Source organism: Coturnix japonica, chromosome Z (genome assembly GCF_001577835.2).
Source record: "Coturnix japonica isolate 7356 chromosome Z, Coturnix japonica 2.1, whole genome shotgun sequence".
Classification (NCBI taxonomy): domain Eukaryota; kingdom Metazoa; phylum Chordata; class Aves; order Galliformes; family Phasianidae; genus Coturnix; species Coturnix japonica.
In genome coordinates, this window is record NC_029547.1 from 54,108,570 (window position 1) to 54,134,592 (window position 26,023).

Genomic DNA, 26,023 nt, shown 5'->3' on the forward strand with positions numbered 1-26,023 from the left:
TTCTTTCCTTCCTTCCCCTTCCGCTGCAGTACTCTGTATCTGGAAGTTGTTTATATCAGAAAATTATAGGAGGATAAGATATGACCTCCACTTCATAAACATTTTAACGTCTGTAGATACTGTGTCACACTCATGGTTTACATCATACTAACCATTTTCACTACTCAGTTTTACATCTTGTTACAGATGGGTTCTGTGGGTGAGCACTCAGACTTTATGCCACTAAGAGACCATGCAAACTTGTTTAGATTGAATTAGACTAGATTTAAGCCACTCTCCTGTGTCTTTATTTGGACACTTGGGCTCTTGCAATTTAATTCACACTGCAGTTTGCTAAAGACTCCATGGGCAAACAAATGAGAGAGTGATATCACAAATATAATAAAGTTATAAAGAAAAGAAGAGTTGGGAAAAAAGCTCTGTTTTTTTCCCCTCAAAACTGATTTTTATAGGTTGGCATGCTGATGTCACGTTGAATCTATTTCTGATATTGAGATTGTCAGAATACTATCGCAAGAGGTGTCAAGTTCTACAGTAACTTTAATGGAATTCTGACTTTGTTGCTTAATTGAGGCCTTTTTCATGTCAGCCGAATTAATTCTGCAGATTAATCTCACATTGCAATATTGGTCTCAGGATGATATCTGCAGTTGGTAACATCTAATTTAGGACCACCACCACCATTTTTGGCTGGAAGAATTCCTTGACAGTGTTACAGTATAAATGTGCTTGCCAAGTGTTTTTCATATTATAAATAGCACTTGTGTAGGCAGCTTGCGCAAAAATGTTATATAAGATTGAGTAAACATAAATAGAAAAGGACTTCATTGAAGAGTGATGTGGAAGATCCATCTAATATTGTATGATACGCCTTGAATCTGTTTATTTGAGGATGTTCTTTAACAGTGTCCTCCTGGAGTATGCTACTGCTGAGCAAAATATATATTTGAAAATCATAAAAGGCAAGTCTGTTTTTCATATTGAGAAAGAAAAAAGAACCAAACTCATAGAAACAAAGTATCTTCTAAGAGTAACTAGTGAATCAGATTATGTATGCTCAAAAATATGCTATTTCAACAACAAAAAAAGGAAATCTTATATTTTCCATATGAATATGCTATCTGGATATGCTGTATATACATTTCTCATAGCTTACCTTTAACAATGAGGCTCTAATTATTGGTTGAAAGAAATCCATTTGTTTCCTGAAAACCATAAATACAAAAGAGAATTTTAATGGGGATAACTGAAAAATCTTAGGCAGTAAAAAGAGATCCAAAGTGTCTTCAGAGAGAGAAATATTTTTAAATATTGGAGGAAGAGCTATAGAAACAACAACACATCCTATTCACACTGGGCTCCAATTTGTAAATAGTTATGATAAACATATTAATAGGTAACTCAGAGAAATTAAAAATTATTTCTGCTTTCCATTTGGAAACAATATAGGCATTTTTATTATCTAAGAATATACTCTGTTATACTCTCATGGTGAAAATGGTTTTCATGCATCTTTCAAGGCATTAGGATTCTGATTCTGAATCCTATATTAGGCTAAAGATGTTGCCAAAGTCATCAGACCCAGAGCTGTTTGCTGATGATACTTCCTTTCCACTGAATTACTTGCACAGCCAGAGTCAGGCAGTGCAGGTGAATTTGCAGCACCAGACTTGGAGAGGAACAGATCTATGCTCTACAGGCCATGAGCCAGCAGTCCTGTGTGACTGCCATGTGCTTGAGCATCAGAGCTGCCTGTGTCATTTTCTCTTTGCTTTCCACTATGCTCTACAGGCCAACAGTCCTGTGTGACTGCCATGTGCTCGAGCATCAGAGCTGCCTGTGTCATTTTCTCTTTGCTTTCCACCTCTTTCCCTCACATTCACTTTTCCCTGCAGCCACAGTAATTTCAGATGCCTGTAGAAGTTCACAAGGGAGATCATGGTTAACTTCATTATGTTCATCTGTTTGTTTTGCCAAGTTTGATGTCCCAGCGTGCTGGCACAGTCACTTTGCAAAAGGAAACTGCAAGAAACAATTCTCCTGAGCATAATGGGGGAAGACCAGCAGAACCAGCAGCATCCCAAACACACACAGCATTGGCAACATTATATCTGAGAACAGAGAGTGCATCTTAGTGCATCTCTGCACTCTGTGCAGGGAGAATGACACTTATGGCATTACAGAGTGGAAGAGTGGCAGCCAGCAATTCCTCCTTCTATACTGAGCTTTGTAGTACCCCCGCCCCCCCCCCAAGCTCCTGTAAAGGGCTGCATGCAGAAATGCAAGGAAAAGTCCAGGTGGACACGCTTGTGGGTCTGAGTTGGAGGCACATGTGATCCTTGACTATTTTATACTGCATAATCTCTCTGAGCAGAAATGAATGCTAATTGTATGTTGGTGAACACCCTGTCTTAAGTTTATTTCATCCATGACATACTCATTATTGAAGCTTTTTATACTTACCTTTGGCTTTTACACTTGTGGAATACGGGCTGTGACAACAGTCCTATTGCACTTTGGTTACAAAACACAAATACTCATCTGACATAGCCATCAAATAACCCAATCATCCCATAACCTCAGCAGTCCGGAGGAGAGAGAGACAGTCATGGACACCATGAGGTCTTCTCTCAATTTATTGCTGCATCACACTCCTTATATATCATTCCAATTCCTGCACAGATGTGTACACCCACCATGCACCCAATATGCGTGAGAACAACCTATACACACACCTAACCAAACCCCCACCCACTAGCTCCCTAATCTACAGGCTGTAACTCAACTAATCCAGAGCACTCATCCTACTCAGAACTACATTCTATGCATTCGTTAACCCTTACACAGAAAACTCAGTCTCCCAACACTCATCTCTAACTTTCACTGTTGTTTTGAATAAATGTTGGTCTTGGAGCAGAAGATGCTGGCTCTCATTTTACTCTGCTTCTTCTTTAGGAAACCCACTGGCACCCTCAAGCAGTGTGATGCTGGGTACCCACACAGGGGCATCTTCAGGGATACATGCAAAGAAATGTCCCATTGTCATATCTCACTCATTTCAAGCCAGGATAAATATGAACACTCTCAACAGGAGAACAGTGTCTGTATCAAAGTATTAAACTTTTATTGCCTTGTGAAAACCAGATTTAAAAAATTAACTTCACATCAGGTAAGAGTAGCAGAAATTAAGGAGCTTAAATTGTTTGTATCACCTCTGGTGATATCTGTTAAATATTTTCTGACCATTCTTAGAAAGCAAAACAGAAGGCAAACTCACCATGAATAGAAAAAATAATAGGCAATAGCATGGGTTGTGTGTTGTTTGAATGGAAAGTAATTTATCACTTCTGAAATAAAAGCTGTTTATCCTTGTGTTCCACTCTCTGTAGCAATCTTTACAATTTATCTGTGAAAAAGTAAAGCACTGTACCATCATTAGCATATGAATGCCTGACACACCAAATTGGCTGCAAAATAACAGAAGGACATTTGCTACTGGTGTGTGCACACACACAAAGCAGCCATTTTGGATAAAAATTGGAGGGGAAGAAAAAAAAAAGAAGAAGAGAGAGGGATGGTGAGGGTGCTTAACCAGTTGCCTGTCTCCCTGGTTTCACACCGCTGTGGTGATAGGGCAGACACAGAGTGGCTGGAAACCCCCCAAAAAACACCAGCACTCAGGTTGAGTTCTGGGACAAAGACTGTTCATGACAGATATGTGTTGGGACAAGAAAACTGGTATGATGAAATGAGTGATCCTATGTGTCCTCACCCAAGGCGCAGGGGATGTACAGGAACTCCACATCTCCTTGGTATGGTTTTATTTCACCAGCCTTGGGTCAGATGTATGAAACTATTTCTCAAAGAGGCTGCATACATAATTGAGGCCCGATAAAAGGCTCTCGGTTGAAGTTGCTAGGCTACATTCATTTCAGAAGCAGAGCCATTTGTTATCAAATTTAAATTAACTCTCTAAGTGCTGAGCTCAGGGTGTGCAGAGCAGTGTGTCAGTCAGCACTGGTGCCTGATAACCATTATAGAATAACCAGAGTGACATCACCTCACAGAGAATGGGAATCTTGAGTGTATTTAGGCCCATTAAGTTCTTAATCTTAAAAATAAAATCATTAATTCCTGAGAGGTATCTTTGTGCATTGTTGAATATTTAGGAATCACAGTTCTATTTATTTTCTCTCCACCTTTATTCCTCTTCAAAAAAATCATCATGATTTCAGCTTTAATTTGGAAAGTAAATCAATATTTGCCACTGATTTCTCTCAAGCACACCATGTCTACCATCAATATTTTTTTCCTATAACAAGATTTCAGCAGTTTCAATACACAAATAGGCAACAAGGAAGATATTTGTACAGCCTGCAGTGGCTGGGCCTGTTCCCACAGCCATGCTCCGTCAGGCAGAGTGTTAGAGCTCCAAAAGTAGAAGAGTAGGTTTGGCAACTTCTGACTTCTCCAGACAAAGGCAACCAATGATTGCAATGCAGTTCTGAACACTGGCAAAGTAAATACAGAGTAGGGAAAAGAAAAAATAAATGAAACTGCCTTGCTCACAGATATGACTGTGAAGGAAAATATATATATATATACAATATGTTTATCAAGTAAATTATTCACTGTGAATTATTTGCTCAGTCTAGCCTTAAAATAGGCTTACATTGGCTAATCAGCAAAGATACCCCAACAATTAAACACAACAGAACATGTCACCCACATGCATGGTTAGTACACCCCTGGAAACATCATTGCACTGTGCAAGAAATGGAAGGTGTTGGTATTCTTATCAATCCTGCATAAAGAACAGTGACTTTTTTTTTCAGTACATTTTGGTTTAGGGCTCTTAAAACAGTTACTTTTATTGAACTCAATTTGACTCTTCTATTTTAATTTCTCTGATAAACTGGAGTCCCTGGCTAAGAGTAAGACTTACCGTTGTGGAGCTTAATGCTAAATACTGCAACCTTCACTATCATGTTTTTCTGTCTTGAAGCAGAAGCCTTAGGCATTTGATGTACATCAATGCATCAGCATAAGACACTGATTTCTTGGAAGCAAGTCAACCATGCTGTTGACATACATACACACCATGAGATGGAATCATAAAATCATAGAATCACTAAGGTTGGAAAAGACCTCTAAGTTCACCTAGTCCAACCACCAGCCCATCACCACCATGCCCACTAACTATGCCCCTAAGTGCTACATCTGCTCTTCCCTTAAATGCCTCCAGGGACGGTGACTCCACTGCCTGTCTGTGCAGACAGTTCTAATAACTCTGCTCCTGAGAGGAGATTCTTTCTAATATCCAACCTGAACCTCCAGTAGCACAACTTGAGGCCATTCCCTCTTGTCATGTCCAACTCTGTGTTCTGCAAAACTTTGGTTAATACCTCTGAGCACTGTACTGCTACATTAAAAATACTTATTCACATCCCTCCCTCTTTCCCTTTTCCTCTCTCCCCCCCATCCAAAAAAGAAAAAAAAAGAAAAAAAAAAGACACTTTTTTTAGTGTTCATATATGTAAAAACACAAATCATTTGCTTAATCAGTTAACAGGCGACTTCCTCATTACCTGCCACAAGAAAGAATTATCTGCTATGTATTCTACAAGGCAAAATCAGAGGCAAAGTCAAACTGAATTCAATTCCACAGTCCAGGACTCATCCTTCAATTAAAAAACAAAAAAAAATAGATCATGCATGAATGTTCCCAGACAGTCCTGGGTATGACTCTACAACAACAACTCCGAACTCTATTTAAAGCTCTGTGCAGCTAACAATGCTATGGGGCTAGTAAATCCCACCGAGTGCTCCTTGAGATCTGTGTTTGTTTACTGGTGGGAGTAATGTACCATACTTGTGTATCCATGACAACGCCGTAGCATGTCAGAGCAGTAGATGTCCTGCTACTGCAGTATGAGATTAAAAGTAAAAGGCTAGATCATATTAAGTAGCAGGAGCTTTTCAAAAGATAAAACATAAAGTTTATGGGAGCATGTGATAGTTGTTCATGGTAAAAAATTTGTGCTCTTTCAATGCTTTATTTAGGTTCACCTTCTGACTGTAAATAGCACTGAATGCTGAGCACTCCAGGAAAGATAAAACTTTGCTGTTCTTCCAGGAGTTCCCTATAGCAAAGGTGCTGTGATTCAACAGTGTCAAGCCTGAACATTTAAGAAAATCTGTTTTAAAGAGTATTAAATCAGATCATAATGTAATATTTATCTTTTCTTGAACGTTGTTTCTGGTTCTTTACTATTTTTCACTCTCATGACAAATGCTTTGATTAACAACAAGCATTTCCACAACATTCTTAGAATACATTAATACATTAGGATCAATGCTGTTTAATTATTGGACTTATTTAGAATCATATAATCACCAAATAATAGAATCAATTTAGATTGAAAAGGACCACTAAGATAATATAGTCCAACCATCAACCCATCCCCACCGTGTCCATTAAATCTTGTCCCTCAGTGCCACATGTATGTATTTCTTGAACACATTAAAAAAACAATAATAATAATTTTAAAAAAAAACTACATCATTGAAGATATTAAACAGGATGGGCCTCAGTGCTGACCCCTGGGGGACACCACTTGTAATGGGGTCACTGGCTGGACTTAACTCCATCAACCACTACCCACTGGGCATGGCCATCTAGCCAGTTCTTTACCCAAAGAAGGGTATACCTGTCCAGGCCACGGGCAGCCAGTTTCCCCAGGAGAATACTGTGAGAGACCATGTCAGAGGCTTTGCTGAAGTCTAGCTAGACTACAGTTAGCCTTTCCTTCATCTGCCAGTCTGGTCACCCAGTCATAGAAGGAGTTGAGGTTGGTCAAGCACAACCTGCCTTTCATGAATTCATGCTGGTTGGGCCCGGTCCTCTGGATTTTACCTCTTTTACTGTAAAATGCTTCATTCCTCAGTACCCCACACACTCTTTTTTTTAAATTACATAAAAGCAGTATGAGTGCATGGTAGATTCAAGCATCTTACCTGGTGTGTCTATTTAAAGCTATTGTTTGCTTTTTATGTGCCCATAGAAGTAATTTACTGCTATATTTTTATACAATTCTCTTAAATACAATTATATCTCTCTCCATTTTTGTAGGAAAATTGGGGTTTAGGGCAGATTCTGAACACATGGTATACATTTGGCAGAAGGCCAAGGCAAATCAGAGTAAAAATCCAGAAGGAAATGCCAAAGACAAGAAAATAACAGAATCTTATGATTTAATATTAGTAAAACAGTTAAGGCTAGTGGAAGCAATCCTCAACTTTTTCTTATGTTAATAAATTAAAAATTATTTCGTAATACATTACATCAAAATATAATGCTCAGTTAGAGGCCTATAGCCTGGGTGCATTAAAAAGAGTGTGACCATGAGAAAGGTGATCCTCCCCATCTACTCTGCCACCTCTGGGGTGCTGTGTCCAGCTCTGGGCTCACCAGTTCAAGAAAGACATGGAACTACTGGTAACAGTACAGCAGGGGGCAACAAAGATGGCAAAGGGTCTGGAGCACCTCCTTCATAAGAAAAGGCAAAGAGGCCTAGAACTGTTCAGCCTGTAAAAGAGAAGGTATAGTGGGGATCTCATCACTGTTTATAAACATGTAAAATGCAGGATCCAAGTCAATGGGGGTTGACTACTTTCAGTAGAACAAGCGGCAATGGACAGAAATTGTAACATGGAAAGTTCCATACAAATAAAAGGAAGAACTTCACAGTCAGAATGATGGAGCATTGGTACAGGCTGCTCAAATATCTTGTGGAGTGTCTTTCTGTGGAGATATTCAAGACCCACCTGGATGCCTACCTGTGTGACCTGCTGTAGGAAACCTGCTTTAGCAGGGGGTTGAACTTGATGATCTCCAGGAGTCCCTCCCAAACCAAACAATTATGTGGTTCTGTAATATCTAGGGCAGCTCCCTCCAGCTGGAAAAATACATCACAGCATAGGTGGGAACATTAGTTATGTTCCATACTGTGGCAGCCAGGATCTTGAGCAAAACCCATGGCAGAGGACATAGGGTGATGAAGATGCTGAAAACATGGAAAGCACATACAAGGTTTGATAGCAGGCATTTTTATATCCTTCTTACTTAATGCATTTTGTGTTAGTTGCCACTGAAGTGATGAAGCCAGTGCTCCTATGATATCAGCGATGTCAAGAAGATTCAACTGTAGTTTACTTTATCTTCACACAGATAATAAAGTTTAAAAAATTATTTATATTGAGTTAACAAATTAATTCCATAAATTTATGTAAGCTTTCATTTAGATCATCTGATGTTTAAAATCAGGTGGCAGACATTTGTGCTCATGCATCTGCTGCCTGATCTTGTCATCATCATCATTACTGTAAACTCACATGAACATAATTACTCTTTAAGTAAATCATAAATTTAAATACAATTCATAATGGAATTTTAACAACTGCTGGAAACTAAACACTCATTTTCAATAGCTAATGTTAAATGTGAAAGTGTGGACAAACAAGAATAGTATGAAATTTAACAAAAATAAGTGAAAGGTACCACACATTAGACAACAGAATCACAAAATGGCTTGGGTTGGAAGGGACCTCAAGGATCTCAAAATTCCAAGACCCCTCCTGCAGGCAGCATTGCCAGCCACTAGATCAGGTACTAGATCAGATTGACCCATCCAATATTTAGGTGCTTTCCCTTCTAAAAAAGGGGGGGAAATAAGAAAAAGGTGTCAAACAGTGCTGCTGCATGAAGTTTGCAGCTCTGGTTGAAGCAGTGAAGACTTTACACCCTCCTGAGCTAATGGGAAATTGCAGGACATTCTGGCGCTGCAGTGAAAGGCTATCAGTTCTACAGGAGCTACTGTATGACTTCATGGAGACATTTCCCATTGCTTAAGTATATCTGAATTAATTTATGAACTAAAAAATTAACTGGAGATGTTGATGGATGGCACCTGGCCACCACCAGAAAACATTTTCCACACCTTAGAAACAATTTTTATTTGATTCTTGCTTTTTTTAGAGGGTGAAGTTAAACTGAGAGAAAACAAATAGCTCAACTGTGGATCATTTTGTTTGGCCTCTATGGAAACAAGCAATTTATTTCAGAGTATTTGTCTTGTAATGAAGAGCTTGTCTAATTCTTTCTTGTTTTTTTCTGTTTTGTTTTTCAGATGAAGCATTTTAGCCATACTCCATAAGAGCATGTAAGATGGATTTCTGATAAATACATCTACAGTCCTTAGTGTTTTGGAAACAAAATATAGTAAGAAAAAAAGTAAACATTTTCCTTTATCTGCCCCAAGGAATATTTCAAAGGCAGTAATTGTAATTGAAGTAATTGTGAAATGTGAATCTCACACTGCTTTGGGTGCAGGGAAACCTGCAGGTTGACAGCATGTAGCAAAAAAAAATTCCATGAGAGGAAGCACAACCAGACAGTAAAATAAGTTAAAATAAGACTTTTCACTTATTTCTAGTGTTGTTCTACTTTTTGCTTAAGAAAGCATCGATAGCCCCCAGGTTTTGAGCAGATGCAGAGGGGCACGTTTAGAATGTGCACTCTTCCTAGTGAGTGCAGAATGACAAGATGTGCGCTGCTTCCTGCTGGGATGCAGGTCCTGAGTCCTGCAGTCATAGCCACACAGGCAGAGGACCTGGGGAGTAATCAAAGAATCATTGAATCACAGAATTATTGTATGGCTTGGGTTAGAAGGAACCTCAAGGATCATCAGGCTGCAACCCCTCCGGCACATGCAGGGTCACCAGCCTCCATATCTAAGACTAGACCAGGCTGCTCAGGGCCCCATCCTACCCAGCCTTGAACACCTCCAGGGACAGTGCAGCCACAACCTCTCCAGGCAGCCTGTTCCAGCACCTCACCACTCTCTTGGTAAAGAACGTCCCCCCAGTCAGAAGACTCATTAACCATCTGTTAACCCATGTGGGTCTGAGTGCTCAACTGGATTCTTCTAACAGGACCAAGTCTGCTGAGCTGATAACTAAACTGAATGGAAGATGAAAAAGTGTCATAAAACCCTTGAGTTTCATGTACTGCCTCTTTATTTGCTTACTTATTTCTTCTGGTGGAATTTATGAGTAAATGTTACTAGGGTCATTCCATTACCTATTGCACTACATATTGAAAATGCAGCTCTTCTATTGCATTCCTGTTCATTTACTTGTTTGATTGCTTTTGATACTGTACACCCTAATAGGCAAATAAGTTACGGATGTTGTTTTATTCTAAAGGTATGTAAACTTTAGAAACAGGCCAATTTCCACCCAGGCATGTTCCTGTGCATGTTTCATATTTAAATGTTCATAAAAGCATTACTTAATTCTGCCTAAATATGTAAAAGGTAAATCTTTTACCTTGCTAGTCTAAATATTAAAATGTTAAGATTTGCTGATTTGTATCAAAGCTGCAGGGCTTTACCAGTGAAGATTTATGACCAAGCCCTGTTCAAACTGTATAGGACTGCAATTTAACCACATCTCACATCAGTTAAATGTTTATATTTTTTGTCTTTGACAGCAACTGTAGAACTGCATATCTGGGAGCTGTCACTATTGTGCTTATTGATTTTATTCAGAAGAGGTGTACTAGCTCTGCATTTCAACAGGTGGTTTCCAACAACAACCACTCAGGGACAAAGTTAGTCTCAGCTTCTAAGTCTCTTCATGTTAAACACAAGATTCCATTCTTGGCCCAGATATTTTTGCAAGAACAAAAAGTCACAACTATCTAACCACAGATGGGATTGACTGTATCCCTAGAAGGAGTATGGTTTCACGTCAATTCCTTTTGCTGTCAGTGGGTATCACTTAACTAAATTACTTCAATAGCAGTGAAGGGGTGTGGGGGGGTGGGGGCTAGAGGGGGGGAAGTAAACACTGGCTCTTTTCTTTTTATTGAGTATCAACAACTGGTGAACTGGCCAGGAGTTTGCGTCTCCTTAGTTCTCCAGGGATGTGGGTAAGTTGATTCAACAAGCTGTCTGGTACCTCAAGGTTCACCAGTTTGGTTTAAAAACAACTTGAAATAAATCCTCCCTCTCAAGCCTGCTGTTCAACTATGGGAGCTATAGTTTTGCCCTTTTAACATAACAACCAGCCATTGTGACTGATTTCATCCTAATAAATACTGGAAAGAAACAAATAAATGGAATGCTTTTTTCTTTAGAGTAGTTAGTATATCTTTTTTTCCTTTTTTCTTTTTCTTTTTTCCCCCTGGGCAGTGAATCAGCCACTTCCATTGTTCTTTACTTCACTACTGCTGTATTTAAAGAAAGCGTTCTAACTGGCTTTGATGTGACTAGCATTGCTTTTTTCCTTAAAAAACATGAGAACAGCCTCTAGTGAGTCATATCCAAGGTCAGTTTGGCCTTGTATCTCATCTCCAGTCAAGGTCAATATTTAGGAAATAAAACAAGAACAGGGCAAGCATTAATTTTTTTTATCAACCACTTGTGGTTAAGAAAATTGTTAAGCAAAAGATTGCATCTTTATATATATAAACTTCAGCTGGTTTTATTTTGTTTGTTTGGTTGGTTGGTTGGTTTTTTTTTTTTGGTTTTTTTTTTTTTTTCCAAGAAATATCCATAGCTTAGGAGTTGGTAGCAACACTTCACAATATAGAGTTTCACAGAAAAACCTCACACCATCAGAAATGATGTCCATCGGTCTGTGCTGGGCACCTACAAACCTATCACAGTGTGGTCTTACAAGTTTCTTTGTTTCCTCTTTATCCTGTGGTTTTCTGACTTGGCAATTTGGAGTTCTGCAGGAAGAGACAGTTTTTAAAGTTATGGTTACCTTCATGTAAGGTAGATATCAAGTGTTTCACAACCATAATTAAGAGCATTTTGCAGTCAGTTTGCACTTTGCAAATCACTTTGGAAGCCACGGGACAAAAAAAATCAGTATCACCCAAGTTTAGAACAGGGACATCCTGACCAAATTTAAAGCTACCACCTCAGAGGTTGGGATCAAAGAGCTCAACACAGATTAATTTATCCAACAAAAACATAAATTAGCTGATATTTAACTCCTTCATGCTGTGAAAGGACATCTACAAGCATCAATCACTGTTGTGCTATGACCTCACACAATAGAAACTGAGTGAAGGCTCATATGTAGTCATATACTTGAGCTTCCATACACAGCTTTTACAGATGATCGTGGAAGTTCCCTAGTCTGAGGGCTTACTTAAATGCAAAGGAAGAAGAAAAAAGGGTAATGGTCGTTATATGGCTGCTTTTATATCCTTAGTAGAAATAAGCAGGCAAATTCCCATCCAGTATGCCTTTTCTTCATTGATTCAAATGATGTATTCTGCACATAAGCAGTGGTTTCCTTTTCATTATTCATTCCAGCTGAATGGACTGCTTTCTTGCCTACATAAATTTCTTCAAGTGGATAAAAGCCTCTTAGCTGCATACAGCATCCTTTGGAAAGCAAAATGGGGGGAACTTCAGAAACTGTTCACAGACAAAATTGAAGAAGACCACTTAGGAACTGTGTTTTGTGCAGTTTGGGGTTGAACATGCAGATTTGCAAGACCTTCATGTCTGGGTCTGACTTTGACAGCCAATGCGTGCCAATTCCCACTGTCAGCAATGCCAGTAGAATCCTCAATCTGTTGGGGTGATGGTCCTGAGGTGAGAATGCAGCTAGAGGTGAGAACCACAAGTTCACCATTAAGATGTGCTCCTATGGTTATCACTTTAGTGAGAATTGTTAACTTCTTGGTTTTGCAGTTGCACCTCCAGAACTTAGAGCCCATATTGTTGGGGTTACCTATCATCAGGATACTACACAAACACCTTGACAGATTCCTTGAAGTAGACATTCCACTTTAAGATGGTTAATGCTAGAAGAAGCCAATTTTATTGTTAGCTAGTTGGAAGATGTTTGGCAGCTCTGTAAGATCATCAGTGTTTGCAAAGAACAAATGCGAAAAAGAAGAGAGAGCAGCGCAATATCATTTGTATTCTAGCAAAGGCATGTTACAGAACTGAAGAACCCACTTAGAGTTTCCAGCATCTTGCAGTATGCATGTGTTGCAAAGTTGCACAAGATACACAACTTCAAAGTCTGCATGCAATACAAGTTTTCCTTTATAGTCATTGGTTAGCACTCCCATACTCAGGGAAAAGCCCACATCTACAGCTAAAGGTGCTCCCATTAATTTTGGTAGGCATAAAGTATTAATGTCCAGAACTGTTAAAAGGTACATATTGCTGTTAAATGCCTTCATGCTTTACACTGCCAGTGTTTATTCAGGAACAAAGAAAACTGGTTAAACACTGTCCTACCACTATGCACCACTGAGAAGAGCCTGGCCTCATCCATTTGTCTCCCACCTCCCTCTAGATATTTATAAACACTTATCAGATCTCTTCTCAGTTTTCTTTTCCACAACCTGAATAGACCCAGGTTATTCAGCCTTTCCTCATATAGCAGATGCTCTATACTCTTAATCATCTTTGTATCCCTCCACTGGACTCCATCTAGGAGATCCCTGACTTTTTTGAACTGGGGAGCCCAAATCTGGACTCAGTATCCTAAATATAGCCTCACCAGTGCAGAGTACATGGGGAGCATCTCCTCCCTCACCCTTCTGGCCATGCTTTCTTTTATGCACCAAGGATACCATTGGATGTAGGAAGAACATAATAGAATATAGGAAGTACTGTACAAACATGTAGAAGAACTTCTTTCTGATAAAAGTGACGGAACATTAGAACAAGTTGCCCATAGAGATTGTTGAATTTCCTTCTATGAAAATATTCAAGACCCATCTGGATGCCTCCCTGCGTGACGTACTGTAGGGAACCTACTTTAGCAGAGGAGTTGGACTCGATGATCTCTTGAGGTCCCTTCCAACCCCTGCAATTCTGTGATTCTGTGATCCAATTCTTTTTACAAGTGCTACTTATACAATAGAAAAGAAAAATAGCTGAGCCATTATCTTGAACATCACTGATCTTTAAAGAACAGGATTATTTGAAGTATCTCATCCATGGACGAGCAGTCTCTTTTGCAATCATTTTGTTTTTTTTTCTACATAGAATTTAACAAAGGATTTACTCTTTATCAAGTTATTCAGACAGTGCTCACCAGTAAAGAATTACCTTGATGACTTCAAAAGAGGTAGCTCAAACAGAGGTGAGGAACAAAATTCTGTCTGGTTTGTCCATATTAATTTTTAAAGTGTAAGAAGCAAAACTACCTGCCAGTCTGATCTTCACAAAATGACAGAATTACTTCTTTGACCATTTTTGTAGATTATTGCCTGAATGATGCTGCATATGTCCACACATAGAAGACCTATCCCATGTTGGGTTTTTTTTGCAAATATGCAGCATTGAAGGTTTTAAGGAACAAAGCAGTTCATTCACACACAGAGCCCTGTATAAAACTGTCATCAGTCATTATGGGAATATTCACTGTTAGTTGTAGGGTTTATATCTGAAATAGCCATCTGAGGTATTTTATTTTTTATTTTTTATTTATTCCACTTACTGGAAGCAAACAAATGGGGAACACTTTTGCCTCTACATGCTGCATCTCCCATTCCATTGTGGAGAATGGCTGAAGGAACCATGAACACATAAAGCAGCTGTGTCTTATTAGCAATCTGTCAGATGATAGCGAGCAATATATTACTAGTCGCTGTGAACAAATGCCCACAGACTTGATTCATCACAGCAGAGTCTTGCATGCCCATTTTATGAGCAGATGTGTTATTGTAGTTGCACACAATGCAGTCTTTTGGGGAAAAAGTAGAAAGATCATCCTTTTACTTGGAATGGAGCAGAAAAATCCGCTCCCGCCATATAGCAAATGTGAGCTTTATGTGTGTGAGGAGGGATGTCTCCCTTGGGTGGCCTGTGCACAGTGGCACAGAGACACCTCATTTTGGAAACAGCAGTGTGTTGTCCTTGCTTCCTTAAGAGCAAAAATCTCACTGCTGGCTGTAAGGAGAAGCTCAGAGAAACCAATGGCAAGTGGCATCTGAGGGACTGCAAATGTAAAATCTATCCATGAAGCACTGTGTCTTGCAACATGATCAAACTTTTGTACTTCCAGGGTTGGGAGTTGCATACCAGTCATGGAGCAAACTCTCTCCTTAGTGATTCATCTGCACATCTGATGGAGGCGTTGTGTCATAAACAGCAGTCTCCTCAAGTAATTCAGTGTTTGATTGACTTTAACTCAGCTGGAGATCACGATTTCCATGGTGACATCAGGGCCTGATGGCAGAGAATCTTCATTTCTAATGCACACTAAAAATTATACATATACGTGACTGTTAATGTAAAATACTTTATAACAGGAGAGAAAAATATGTGTGAGTTGCCCATTAAATTGGGTAATTAGTTGGTTAACTGCAAATTTCAATTTGTTGACATTTCCAGACCCCAGTGTTGCTAGAAGGACTTCTCCCTCAGGCCCATTTACCTCCCATACAAAAGGCCAGTTTCCTCCCTTTTCTCATAGCATGGGAATTACAGAATGTAAGTGAAAAAGCTGCTCAGAGTCATTTCAGGCTTGGAGGCAGCAGCCGTACTTCGGAGCCACCCACAAACATAATTTGAAGAGTTACAATGAACTGAAACATGTTTATACAAGCAGTTACAATAAAAGCTTGTAAGCTCCACAGACTGCTTTAACTCCAATTAACAGCACCATCGGTTTGTTGCTTGGTATCTAACCAACCTATACATATTCCCACTGCCAGGGAAATCAACTCTGTTTCACACTGCCCTGTGTGCTGGGTACACAACTCTGTTGCTGTACTGTGTGGTGTGTGGGGAGGGGAGAGGAAAATCTAGGGAATCCTTAAAACGCTTGATTATTTTTTAATTTTACACCACAGCATATCAAAATTAAGGTGAAAAGCCCTGCACCTTATATTACTCAATGAGCATTACAGAGATTGCCATAATTGTGTGTGGTTTTTTTAATGACTGCTTCTTGTAAAATACCTTGTAAAATACCTTCACAACCAAAGCAAAACAGAGGTGTCTGCTGCAAGATTATAATTCAGGTAAACACACTCAATGGTTCAAATGCAAATGTGATTGATGTTTCTATTTAATGTTTATTTTCCCTTCCAAAGTAGTGAAAGGCTCAAACTAATTCCAGACCTGCTTTCAAATAAATCAAAACTACTATGCATCAACCTGTTTCTGTTGATCTTAGCCCAGATCTCAAATGATAAAACACAACTCAAAGTTTCATCTGGTCAGACCCTGGACAGATCCAGAAACATGGGGGAGAGCTCAAAAGAAACTATCCCAGCTATAAATATTTCCAAATTAATTATGCTATTAATTGAGCCTGTATGAGAACATACCATGTGACAGCAGCTCTGATTTCTGCACATACTGCGTGTCCTATAACTGCAACCCAGTCTCAGGGTTAAACTTTCTAAATCAGTTAAATGTTCTGCCTGGGAATTCTAAATTTAAGAAAATAAAAATGAAGATGATGGAGAAAAGGGAGAAGAGACAGAGGAAGAGGGAAGAGGAAGAGGAAGAGGAAGAGGAAGAGGGAGAAGAAGCAGAAGCAGGGATGCAGTCCTACATGCAGAAAGCCCTCTCCATATGGTGTGTGGTGCTTAGAGGCCGTAGGGATATGCACAAAGACAGGAACATTCCCTGCCTCTGCAAAATTCACTGGTTAATTAAAGCTGTAAGTGCCACTGGTTGAAAAGGGGCAGAAAGCAGCAAGAACAACACCCATGACACCTTACAGTTCCATTGGCCAATTTCATAGCTTTTCACTGTACTTTTATTCCCCTCTCCACTACACATTCAATGCTCCTGCTGAGTCCTGATCCTCCTTTCCAGGAGATCCTTGGTTCATCTCTAAGGTTTTTTATTTCTGTGGAGGGGTAAGTGAATTTGGTGTTCCAAATGGATCTACCTTAGGTCAAACATTCTAAATCTGAGTGAGCCCACTGCAGCCTGTAAGCACATTGGATGGGAACAGTGTCTTCCATGCACTCTCACACACAGTAACTAGAGATAAAAGCAGCAACAATGGTGCAATAAATTACCAGTACTCATGATAGTCCTGCTCACTCTGGCCTCATGGAAGACTGTCAACAAGGTTAAAGCTGTCAAGAGCTGCTTGAAGTTTGCTGTATTTACCTGTCCCCTGTTCTGTGGTCCTGCTCCACAGAAATGTTACTATCCAAAACAGGGATCTTTCTGAATGAGTACACAACAGAAAAGGAAAAGCCAAACAGTCTAATTCGAGCATTTTTAGTAAACAGGCAAAAATCTGTGTAATAGCATACATAGGTTGCTCCAAAAGTAATGCCTCCTGTGTATGTGTATGGAAATCCAGTGACATGCCTTTGCTCCATGCACACTTCCCTATGAGACACCATTTTGTCAGATTGGCCCTCTGCTGCCTTGTGTTGCACAGAAACAATGTTTAATGGAATATTTATAGGTGGAAAGGTTCAACTTCTACTGTCATACCACCTCTGCCAACACAGGTCAACACAGTATGTTGAGGCTCTGCTTTCAGAGCAGTCCTTGCAAATTAAGAGGCTAAATTGCACAACATCTGTGAGAAATTAAGAGTCACAAAGATAGAGCTGCAGACAGACAGACAGACATTGTAAGCCTGTGGTGAAACAGCTCTGCTCACAAGCAAAGGTGCCTGTCCACAAAGCACATAGTAGTGATGCCCAGGCACAGACTGAACTCCAACGCCATGGATTCTGGACAGATGTGTTATTCCAGCTTCTCCACTGAACCATCACCCAGACTGCAACTATTACAGTGATATTGGTGGTGGTGATGGGCACTGCATGTGTTACCCCTCCAATTTCAATCTAATTGGAGCTTTCTGTCTTCTTGAGTAGTTGCTGCATTATGGTGCTCAAATCACATATTTTTTGTAAAATGTGCCATTCATGCACTTGAAATTACAGCTTCACTAAATTTTCAGGAAAACTAAAAAAGAAAATAATGGAGAAGATTCTACCTAAGGGCAGGTTTTTGAGCTTGAGAGAGGTTGTTATCTGTTGGAAGGATGTCTTTCATTCCTAAAACCAGAGGAAAACCATTGCTTCCTTAACATATTCAGTGGACCCCAGCTAAGCTTGAAAGTCACTTTGTTTTCTGTTTCTTCATAATGTATTAATCTCCATCAGACATTTTTCCAATGAGTATGTTCAGTGCCTATGTGAATACTCAAATGTTCAGGCACATGTAAGAGAAGATGAAGACTTGTATCTGTTTGTGAAAGCCAAATACTCCTCCAACACTGAAGGCACCTCGAAATTCACTCACATCTCAAACAACTCTGTTTTTGTATAAAAATTTATGCTTTTTTTTTTTTTTTTTTTTAAATCATCATCAGTTGTATGCAAGGCACTTTTTGCAGTTGTCTGAGACACTGGAAAAATATATATATATTCATTTAAGATTAAAAAAAAAAAATCCATTAAGATTAAAAACGTTCCAGGTTGCTGAACTAATCATCAGTGAAAATTCAGAAGGTTTAGAAAGCAAAAAGGCCCTTGAAGAAGAACAATGATAACCTTCTTGGACACAAACATTTCTGTCCTATCATACCACGGGTTTTTTTAGAACTAGAATTACTTGATGGAACCCTGTTGGAAATCCCTTTTGTATGGACATGTAACTCCCACATTCATTCTCCACTAAGGTAGCAGACACTGGAATGATTACATCTTCAGATATGTGGAAAATTTAAAAGCCAGAGGTGAAATCCCTTCTCTGTAATAAACAGAGGGGTTGTGTGCAGCTGGAACACTGAGACATCAGTCACACCAGAGGGATTTTAATTTGGGGAAGTGTTGAAGATTTTCCATCAAGTCCTGAAGGAGATGGATCTATGGTTAGCTGAAATGTTAGGTGACCAAAGGGGCACTTTAAATTAATGCCTAAGGTGTTTTTGTTTTCATCTTTTTAACACGTATTTTGTCTGTCAGTACTGCTAGTGCACTGAGAGACATCACCTTCTGTTTTAGGGTTAGTATTAATAGGTAGCTTAAATGGATACTTCTCAATATGATTCAATAGATTGTCATTGAATTTTCTCTTTTATTTTGGATATATGCATATTAAAATACTCACCATTAATTCCTGTAAATGAATGTATTTCATACGTAACATTCATGAGATTTAAATGGTGCTGTAATCTCCAAAGAAAAGCCTTCAGTAGTAACACTGTCCCCTCAGCAGAGAGCTTACAAACTGAAGACTGCAAGAAACGAATTCAAGTTGTTTTCTTCCCACTTCAACAGACTGATTGGAAAAAAATGAATTAGGACAGACTTGGGATTCAAGCTGGATAAATGAAAATAAAAAACAAAAATCAACCAAACATTATCAGTGATGATTTGAAAGAATTATTTTATGACACAGAATGAGGAAGGCACTGCTACTGGCCAGGTAAGGAGGAGACATATTCTTTCACCTTGGGCAAGGGGACTACATTTTGTTAGTGTATTTATTTATTGCTGTGGTGGTGAGCGACTTCTGGCCATCATCAGTGGTATCACAACTCAAATATCAGTGAATTGATAGCACGCAGTTCCTTCTCATGGTCCTGTGGGAAGTATTCTTGTACACCTTTAATTTCTGGCATTTGGGCTTTGCTCATCACACAACATTCTCAACTATAAAACCCTCACATCTGAACCACATTACAACTATGCCCATCACTTTAAGCACTGCCATTCTATAAAGCAAATCTACAGACTTTGGGTATGCCCGAAGAGTGGGTGGTATGCATCAGGGCTGAAGGACCACAGGAAGTTTGCGATCAAGCATGCCTATGAGGAGCCCACTATTATCGTGTCTCATTGTGATCAGAATAAAGAAATTATTTTATATATGTATGTGTATTTCCAGAGAGATTCCTATTTAAAAGGATTGCACTGTTCAGAAGAGTGGAAAATTGACAGTTTTTATTGTGATGGGCAGCAGGCAGCTTGCCAGGCCCAAACAAAGTGTCTCAGGGAGTGCTGCCCACAGTATGCCCTGCTCAGATGATGCAGACACAGGAACATTCCACAGATTTCTTCCTAGCCTGTTTATGGTGCATTTCCTAAAACTTCTTCATTGAACAGATCATGAGGGGCTTTTCCTTTGTTTTTAAATTTTCTTAACCAGTTCTGCATCAGATGACTTTGCAGTGTTCCACAGTGACGAGGAGCACGGTAACTGCTCCTGTTTATTTCCTGTTGACTTCTGATGTTTCTTACTTTAAAGTAGACAGTCCCAAGTCCCGCAGGCCTTCAGGAGGAGCAGAACTTAGAACAGCACCATCCTCAATAGAGGAGAACTCCAACAGTCTGTGCCACTAATTGCAGTGTAAACATTTAATAAATATTCCTTCTTTTTGTCCCTTGCCCTTTTCAAAAATGAAAGGTTGTAATTTACATATGCTATAGTTCCTAATTGCCTCTTCACAATACCTGCTTGTTTTGTTTGTTTTCTTCCTCCTCTGGGGAGGAGGTGGTGCAGATGAAAAGGAAGCAGCAGTTGTGCCCTCATCTCCCTCCCTGCTGCAAAACAGCGCTGCCCCAAGGCAGCCCCGCTCCCGCCCAGCCTCAGCCAGCATTTCCCGAGTACCCACCAGTGATCTCAAGTGATAGCTCTACCGAGAGTTTTTAATTAAGAATTCTACAGTTTTAATTACAGAACGGCTATCTGAAACCATATGTCTGCGTGCCTACATATGTGCACACTCCTGCGCACTAGGTGCAATAACAGTTTTGTTTGCTTTTCTGCTTTATAGCTGTTCTTATATGGAGATGGTTACGGAATGCATTTGGCCCAGACTTTTGTATGTGTGTGTGTGGTTGTTTTTATCTTTTACAGCAAAGTGTGGCTTCAGGAATGGCTGTGTTTGGGCTCCATATGCAGGTTCCAGTCATATATTCAAGCTGGACAATGCAGCAGGGAAAAAAACAGATGATACACAAAAGAGACCGTCTAGACAGTTCCCCATCAGTCTGGCTAAATTTGGTGCTGGCGTTCCCTATGGGATTGTAATGTAATTGTTCTGGTGTCTGCGTTCACTCCTGCTGTCAAACACCATCCCAAATATACATCCTTTTTCCAATGCAGTGGGCCCAAACTCCACCATTAGATGGAAGCAGCTTTGAGGAAAAAACAAACAAACAGACAAAAAGAAACAACTAAAAACACCACAACCTGAGCAGATATCTCCTCATGTGCAGAAAACCGGTTGTTTAATTGGCAGACAGAAGAAAAAAAAAAAAAAAAAGCCCTTTTTACAAAAATGTGGCCTTGAGTTAAAATGTAATCATTTTGAAAAAGAACCTAAATATCATCTGGACAAAACAACCTGGAAATATACTTCAGTACTGGTGAAAAGCAAGGTCTTGTTCTTTGCATTTCTTCATCTCTCAAATAAAGTTTAAGAGACACTCAGAGAAATGAAAATATGGTAATCCATAGGTATTATGAATCACTGGTTATAATGAAGGAAAGGGTCCAAATGAAAAGGAAGAATTAATGGGAAAAAGGCAAGGAAGGGAAAAACTGTCATTTTACCAAGTAAAATAAAGCAAAATAAAAAACAAAGAAACAAAAAGTTACTTCTTGAGTGCACGTGGTGTGATTGCTTTATTTATTGGGAAATGTTGATTATTCGTAGGAAATTTGATAAACACGAGAAGCACAAACATATTTACTAAGATTTGGAAAAAATCTGTGAAAAATCTGGAATCATCTACTGAAAAAAAAATAAAAGAATCAAGAAAATGAAGCAACAAAAATGGGACTTTAAAACAAGGGGGAAAAAATGAGCGGAGGCTGTGTTACTGATGCCCTCAACACAGCAGTCCAAAAATGCAAACAAAAAGCAGCAAAGCCAGACCTCGAGTTTAGGAAGGCAACCAACAGGAGTGTGTAATTTGAAAGCATTCTCAGTTATTTGTTATCGTTTCTTTGCCACGCTGTCCTTTTATTGCAAGAGTGTGCTATTCCACGACATCTGGGGCGGAGGCACGGTTTCAGGCATCTCTCAGAGTTAATGCCCTGTTAACTGTGTTGTGGGGAGCGCTGCGGCCGTCTGGGGCAGGATGCAAAAATCAGCAGCACTTCTCCATGTCTTACCGAGCCCTGCGGCCCCAGCACCGCACAAATAAATCTGCTTCCCAGATGCCTCTCGCCCCCAAGTTCTCTTTGCATGAACTTTGGTTCCTGAAGCTCCTTCAGAGTAACGGCAAAAGGAGACTTCCTTCCCTGCACAGAAATCACAGAATCACAGAATGTCCCAGCTTGGAAGGGACTTATATGGATCAGGGAGTCCAGTCTTGCTCTAAGGGGCTTAGATAGAGCCGAGGGGGAAAAAAATAATAATAATTAAAAAAATAAAAAAATTAAAAATAAAAATAAAAATAAAAATATAAAAAAATAAAAATAAAAATAAAAATAAAAATAAAAATAAAAATAAAAATAAAAATAAAAATGAGATGCTGCTCATTGGGAAATAAAAGAGGCACAGAAATATACGAATATGACTCGCCAATTTAAACAAACAAACAAGAAAACAACCGCAAGCAAACAACCACCTCCCGTAGTGAATGTCGGAAGGAGGGAGGGAGGAGCGCAATATCGGGGGCTCGGTTCGGAGTGCAGCTGCCCCGCACGCAGCTGAATAAAGGAGGAGTTTCCTTCGGGGAAGGGCCGCGATGTGTGAATACTTCACCCAATAAGAGACGGAGCATGCTGAAAACTATATTAAATTACCCTGATTAACAATTTAGCCACGAACAGGGGAGCTTTGCTCTGCTCTCTATAGGCAGAGGCTGGGGGCTATTCATGCCAGCAGCTACGGGGTCGAAAGGTTTCTGAAGTTCACAGGCTCGGAGCCTTTGTTATGCTAACAGACGGCCTCAAATCAGCTGCCCGCTGGAGTGTGAAATATAAATGATTCCTTGAGAACTTCCAGTAAGTTGTCACTCGTGTTCTGCACGTACCGGGACAGGCTGATAATTTATATCAGGGCTTTTTTCGGCACCATCCCGAGGCCCACAGGGGTGCCGCTGTACTTCACACAGTCTTTTAAATGGAGCTGCCGGACAGGAATAACCTCAAAACATTTTTGTTTGTTTACATGAGGGGATGGAAAGCGGAATTTCTGCGGACCTGGCTTTCCCAATGCCAGTGTTCTTGGGGCCGGTGGGAGCGCTTCTCCCCCTCTTTTGGGGTTGGTATCAGTTAGGGGCTATTTTCAGTTTGGGGATGGCATCACGGGGGGCCGAACTCTTCCCCTTTGGAGAAGATCTCAGAGCTGAGGGTGTCAGGAGAGCTACCTGCACCCCTCCTTCCCCGCTGCCTTGCCACGCTCCCGGGAGCGGCTGCAGGCATCCAGGTCCGAGCATAAAAGGGAAAATTCATCCTCTTCTACAGGACACCGCCGCTAATGCCATTAAGAGGAGAAGAATGAGTTAATTATCTTTATACTCTACGAAATCAGCCTGTGTGAGGATAAGGACTCTACGGAGGGGGGAGGAGGATGAACCGCCCCCCAATCCCCCCCCCCCCCCCCACACACACACAGCGGGGCTGGGTGCTCAGCTTTGCTCCTCCGCGACCCGTGCCATTTTCAAAACAGAACAAGTTGCGGTGGGAATCAGCTCAGCTCCCGCCTGCAGGCAGCTCCCGGCCCGCTGCACACGCGCGATTCAGGGCCTCCGTGGGCGGATGGATGGGAGAAGGGAGGGAAAGAGGGGCTGAGCTACCGGCAGGGCCCGCCCCGCGGGGAGCGCTGCGCCGCGTCCCGCTTTGCATTGGGGAACCGCGGCAGCGGGAAGAGACGGCCGCTCTGTGCCCGTAAAGCCGTTTTTCTCCTAAAACAGGAGAAATAAAGGCTGGGTTCATCCTGTCTTCAGTAAGACATGGATAATGGATCTTTCGCTCCAGTTTGTGTTTTATTTTTGCATGTTAGCTACGGCACGTACGGCTTGTTACCCTGAAGCAGGAGAGAAACGAATTGTCCTCAGCGTTAGTAACAGCACTGAGTTTCCTACGCTCCTTGCTCTTACAGAGAGCTGAAGAAACGGGCACTGATCAGCGTTCCCATCTTAATGCCCTTTATCGGAATTTCTTTTCCAAGCTTAAAAAGAGTTTCCAGTCTTCCTAAAAGTTTTCAAGCAGATAAAACCCAGTACACTCAACTCCTATCAAAAGGTTGATCGCAAATAGCGAACTGCGGCGCAATCAATAAGTTCCGTAGGTGCCAGCCCTGCAGTGAATGACAGCGCTGCCAACGGCTCTCATTTAAGCGACAAATAACTTCACACATCCATGCTCGTGGTGTTGGTGGTGGCGTTCTGAGTACTGGAATTTAAGTTTCTCCCTTTAGAAAGATATGTAGTATTACACGAATTGTGTAATGGTAGATGCTGCAATTTTTCAATTACAGTAAGTAGATTTTCAGATACATATTTTTTAAAACGATATCTTTAAAATATGCGATACTTAAAGCATGAAGTTAAGGATTAGTCTGAATACTTCTGATCGACACTGATATGGAAACAGCGCTATGAGCAACCAAAGTTCTCAGTCCTTCCATAGAGGCAACACGAAAGATTGAGGCAGTAAATAGATATTTCAGTAAATACCAGCGGGATTACAAAGAGCGAATTTAGTACTGAGAAGTGTCCATTGCGGAGGGTTCCCACTTCACCATTCCTTATCTGTGTGCCCGAATTTTAGTTTGCATAAGGTTAATCTTGTTCGCAGGAAGAACATTTCTTTACACATTTGTCCTTTGTAAATAGATTTCAACGGAGCCATACAATAATTGTTTATATATGTATATTAAAATCTTTCATTCATATGTATGAGTAAATGTGGAGGTGCTGACCACCACCCAGCAGAGAAAACCCGAACTGCCCGCTAAGAGGCAACTTTCTGCAGCTTGTGTAACGATGAAAATACATTTCCACACATCGAGTGTTTCCTTCGAGGGTAATTAAAGTGAGAGGCAATGAAAGTGCAAGACGAGAGCAGGTGGGTAAAGGGCTAAGGAGAAAAAAATGCAGTGTGAAGCACTCAAGATGGCTACTTACCTCCTTACTCCTCTGTGATTATAGTCCAATTTCGATAGGAAAGATTATGGAAAATGTCCTCCAGCAAATCAAACGGCAGAACTACATTTGCCTTCTACTAACACGACTGTGAACAGTTGTATCTTGTATTGAAAACACTTCGACTTACACAAAAGCCCACTGAGGCAATGCCCACTGCCTTCAGCCATCAGATAGCATCTGCATGTTGGGTAGGTGGGAAAGGTGGGACGACACAGGAGCATAAGTGAGATAAGGGAAAAATCACTTCAGTTTGAAAGGCAGAATGAGGGTAGATGTACATCTGCACAACACTTAGCTGTTTTAGCAGATGAGAAAAATGCATGTGACTTTTTAATGTGCGTTCCCAGATTCAGGCAAAAGTAAATCCATAGCAAGATTTCACTAACTCTTCTTTTCTTATCCGTATTCTACAATTATTGAAAATCATCTCTATGAAATAAAGGCAGTGTTCAGCGTTGGATCACGGCTCAATCATAAGCAAACAAACGATGTCCGATTAGATCCATCCAGCCCAGAAGGAAATCAGGCTCCATGTAAGCTGTAACCAGTTCGGGTTTTGTGCCAATTCAGCAGAACTGTTAGGTGACGGGGTTACTGTGTGGGCTGAGACTACAGGCAAAGAACAAAGCAAAGGGTTCAGTTTCAATAGGAAATATAATAAAAACCCCTTTATCTCAAAGCCATCAGGGACAAGCACTCAATACAAGTTAACAAGCGGGAACTGATAAGATAACATTTATATGAGGTCAGAAGTCAAATGCCAGTCAAAGGCATTTAACCTCTTGGGTCATAAACAGGAACAGTTAAAACACCCCGAGAGTTATTTATCGGGGTTTAAAGGTATCTCATCACCGCCGGCGAACAACGCGACGACGGAGC

The 26,023-nt window shown here is 40.4% G+C and overlaps 1 protein-coding gene and 1 long non-coding RNA gene across 4 annotated transcripts in view; one reads left to right on the top strand and one right to left on the bottom strand.

Moving 5' to 3' along the window:
- The window catches only part of LOC107306499, an 87,485-nt gene extending 77,706 nt beyond the window's left edge, over positions 1-9,779 (top strand). For 2 of the 3 annotated variants that reach the window (XR_001552160.2, XR_001552162.2), the window contains exons 6-7: positions 2,956-3,169; positions 9,189-9,284. The gene's annotated coding sequence lies outside the window, so the exon portion shown is untranslated. Of the gene's footprint in view, positions 1-2,955; positions 3,170-9,188 lie in introns of all 3 variants that reach the window. The other variant, XR_001552161.2, reaches the window with a different exon arrangement.
- LOC116652486 overlaps positions 1-26,023 on the bottom strand; it is a 29,788-nt gene that overhangs the window by 2,212 nt on the left and 1,553 nt on the right. The window contains exon 2 of the long non-coding RNA XR_004305568.1: positions 1,157-1,205. This is a non-coding gene — a long non-coding RNA (uncharacterized LOC116652486). The remainder of the gene's footprint in view (positions 1-1,156; positions 1,206-26,023) is intronic.